The 4,375-nt window shown below is 36.5% G+C and overlaps 1 pseudogene; it reads right to left on the bottom strand.

Moving 5' to 3' along the window:
- Positions 1 to 294: 294 nt before the first annotated feature.
- LOC100608086 (ribonucleoside-diphosphate reductase subunit M2-like) lies at positions 295 to 937 on the bottom strand (annotated as a pseudogene).
- Positions 938 to 4,375: the final 3,438 nt, after the last annotated feature.

Here is a 4,375-nt window from a genome sequence, read left to right as displayed (position 1 = left end):
AGGTGATCCTTTACAAATAAACATACGTTCATGTAATTCTTCTGCTCAGATTTCTCTTCTGGCTACCCATCTCAACAAAATAACCAAAGTTTTTACAATAGCTTTTAAGGCCCTTAGAATTTTGCCATAAATTTTTCATTGTCCATATCCCTTACAGCTTCCCACTTCATCCCCACTCAGCATAAGACACAATGGCCTTCTTGCTATTTATTGAAATGACCAGTCAAACCTTTGTCTCGAGACACCACTTGCTGTTCCCTCTGTTAAAAACACTCTTCCTCCCTTAGATATTATTCAAATTGTTGACTCTCTCACATTCTCTAAGTCATTGCCCACATATTTTCTACTCAAGAAGGCATTACTGACTAACTTTAAAACACACCCACTCAGGCAAGCAAAGTAACAGTGTAAACCCTCATCACTGCTAATAAGTTCATTGGAAAATGTGAGGCCAGGCATCAGTCCTTGTTTCTTGAGCCAGAATATCAATGCAAAAGAACCAGAAAAGAAGGTGCTTTCCACCAAGGCAAAGGCTGCATGCAACACGTTCTCCATGGGTAACGTCTTTGTTCCCAATCCAACACAAGACCCAACCTGCCTTCTTCTTGACACAGGCATCGTTTCAATGGCACTGAAGAGAAATTCCCTTTCTTTGTTATCTTTAATATGTGTCAATAAGGAGATTATTTATTTCAGAATGCATGTTTTCTATAGCAATTTGGAAGCCATAGAAGCAGAAGGTTTCTGTAATCCGAACTTCTTGAACAAATTGTTCCACCAAGTTTTCATCTATTATCCCATCACATGCTGCAAATAAAGCCAGAATATGGGATATAAAATATCTTTACTCAGGCTTCAGGGCTTCCCAGTGCCAAATGTCCTTGGACAGGTCCACCTCCTGGGCCATCCAGAAAGAAACCTCTACTTTCTTTTACATTTTCCAAATATCATGACAGACCATCAGAGCAGATAGTAAAGTAAGTAATTATCAAAGCTGCTGGGATAGAACATGAGTTCCTCACTGAGGACTTGCCAGTGAAGCTCATTAGGATGAACTGCACTTTAATGAAGTAATACATTGAGTTTGTGGCCGACAGACTTACGTTGGAACTGGGTTTTAAGACTTAATGGAGAGTATTTCACTGCAAGGAAAGATTAAGTTCTTTGAGAAGACAGTAGGTGAGTATCAAAAGATGACAGTGATATCAAGTGCGATAGATAATTCTTTTACTTTGGATGCCGACTTCTAAATAAGCTTAATATATGCTGTTATTTTGCTGATTTTTTTCCTCTAATCGAAAAGAAGTGTATCAACTAGCTACACCATCAATTGTCCATAGTGTTCATTAACAGCATCTTTAAAACTGTATAGTTACCTCACAATCAATACCGTTGATTTATAATGCTAGTGGTATCACCTAGAAAGAGAGAAATTTTAAGACAAAAGCTACTCAAATTCTTTTAAAAGAGCTTGTCCAGTTTTCGCTTTTGTGGGATTGCAGTGACAGTGGTAGTCTTGGCTTTAAAGTGAGTGGCAACCCTCTAGTGAGCTTGGGCCAGTAGGATTAAACATTCACATTCCTAGCGCAGGCAGTTGAAAGATGCAGCCCACTGCTCCAAACAGATTTTAAAGTTTACTTAACTAATATGTATATAAAATTTTTGCTTTACAACCACAAACATTGTTTGTCCTGTCAAGGTACTAGCCTAATTTATTTGGTTTCTACACCAAATACAAAGTATTCTATTGACCACCAACGGGAATTAATTTGAAATTTACTAAATAACTAAAGTAATTAAACTCGTGTAGACTAAACATGTAATTTCTAAGTTTTACTTTCTTTAATGAATTGAAATACTGTTTTTTCAACTTTAAAATCAATCCTGTGCATACTTAGGTATTAGTCGGTTGGTACCACATAAAAGACAGGTTGTTATTTATTTATCCTGTAGTCTAGGTAGAGTGTCATGAGATTCCATGCCCCACATGAGGTAGAGTACTATGGGATAAGAGTTGGATAAAAGATAAAGGGGTATCTTTCAGGGCAAGAAGATTCTAACTTACATCATTGGAAATTTAGGCTTGTTCGGCCAGGCACAGTGGCTCACGCCTGTAATCCCAGCACTTTGGGAGGCTGAGGCGGGCGTATCACGAGGTCAGGAGATCAAGACCATCCTGGCTAACACGGTGAAACCCCATCTCTACTAAAAATATAAAAAATTAGCTGGGTGTGGTGGTGGGCGCCTGTAGGAGCTTGCAGTGAGCCGAGATTAAGCCACTGTACTCCAGCCTGGGCAACAGAGTGAGACTCCGTCTAAAAAAAATAAATAAATAAAAATTAAAAAAATGTAAAAAAATGGAAATTTAGGCATGTTCTGGGTCTTAGTATGTGTGAGGGGCCCTATCATTTTATTTCTCATATTTTGTTTTCCCCGACTTCTAGTTCATATGAAAAAACCCTTGAAGTGTGTTTTATACGTGGGAGCTAAGGTGGTATTGTAAATTTTCAAGTCATCCTTGAACAAAATGAACCAGCTAAGATCTTGCTTCTGTTAAATGGTAAAATCAGGACTGAAGTTGTATCTTCTGAAGGTTGTTTTTTCTTGTTTTGTTTAATTTATGTGTAAGTAGGTACTATTGAGTTAATTCATTTATATTTACTACATCATTTTTAGAAAACATTTTTTATTATTTATTTCTTTTTAGATTTTACCTGTAGTTTATACTTTGAAATACTCACCAGGTAGTGTGTTATAATTCTAGCATTTGTCTAAATGTGAGCATCATGTGGTGGAGTCGTGAACTTCATAGTATAGTCTACAAGTTATTAATATATTTTCCATCCAAATATTAATTTCAGAAGGAAGTATGAACTAATATATATTCTTAAGAGGGCTAATTTGAATTAATCTGGCTTTATGTTTGGAAAAAAATGCTGAGACATTGCATGAAAGAATTAAATTTTGATCACCTTTGTTAATTGATTGTATTGTATACTGGTTGTTTGACATTTGACCTGTTCTATTGTCAGTTTTCTTCGTTATTATTTATTTTGTAGTCAATTTTTAAATTCCCATGAGACCTTTTTTTTATTTTTATTTTTCCTGGAGATGGAGTCTTGCTCTGTCGCCCAGGCTGGAGTGCAGTGGAGCGATCTTGGCTCACTGCAACTTCCGCCTCCCAGGTTCAAGCAATTCTCCTGCCTCAGCCTCCTGAGTAGCTGGGACTACAGGCGCACACAACCACGCCCGGCTAACTTTTGTATTTGAGTAGAGAGGAGGTTTCACTGTGTGGCCCAGGCTGGTCTCCAGCTCCTGAGCTCAGGCAATCTTCCCGTCTCGGCCTCCCGAAGTACTAGGATTACAGTCGTGATCCACCACGCCTGGCCTTCTATTTTTTAATTGTTACTTAAAGTTAATAAAACCAAATTATATGGTCAAAAAAAATAAAATAAAAAATAAAACACTCCCACTCTCACCAACATCCTTCCCGCCTCCCCGAACACAAACACACACCTGCCACTTCTATCTCTCTTCCCTCCTTTTTCTTGCTCCTTGAAGCATATCATTGTACACGCACTGTACACACACCCTGTTTTACCTATTCATTGCGTATATTTTTCTGAACCTTACTAGAATATAAGCTCCACGAAGGTAAGCTGCACATATTTTCTTTTTATTTTGTTCACTGCTGTATCTATACCACCCACAAAAGTATCTGGTACAACATAGAAGTCACTGACTATTAAATGATTGAATGTGTGATTATATGAGTATAATTAATTTTCAAAAAGCAATTACATTTAGAGTACCTTTATAAAGAGAAAATATATACAAATCCATTGGAACATCTGGGAATAAATTTAGGATCTACATGAAGAAACTCAAAATGCTTCCTTGGCATATAAAAGGTGACTTGATTAAAAGGATGTTCCAGTGGGGTTGTTCTCATGTTCCAATGTGGAAAGCCTAAATAATAAAAAAAGGCAATATAATTTAAAAATTAATTTACATATTTAAAATAATGAAATTATATTTCCTGATACATCCCAGCACCTAAAACAATTTTTGTCACCTCAATAAATATGTGTTAATAAATGACCCCTGCCTTCAAGGAGCTCACATTCTAGTGAGGTGCATAGAAGTGAACAGGTCAAGGCATGTAAACAAAAAAAAGCAACACGTAAACAAGATAGACAATCTCTCTCTCTTCTGTGTCTCCATAATGATGAATACCTTACTTTGTTGTAATGATAGGCACACATATATGTCCTCTATTATGCTTAAATCCGTTTTTATTGAAACTATCCCTTTATCATTTATATCGCTTTTCTTATCATGGAACTTTAAACATAACAGAAACTAAAAAAAAAAT

The sequence above is a fragment of the Pan troglodytes genome, chromosome X, assembly GCF_028858775.2.
Source record: "Pan troglodytes isolate AG18354 chromosome X, NHGRI_mPanTro3-v2.0_pri, whole genome shotgun sequence".
NCBI classification, from domain to species: domain Eukaryota; kingdom Metazoa; phylum Chordata; class Mammalia; order Primates; family Hominidae; genus Pan; species Pan troglodytes.
This window is presented reverse-complemented; position numbering and strand designations above follow the sequence as displayed.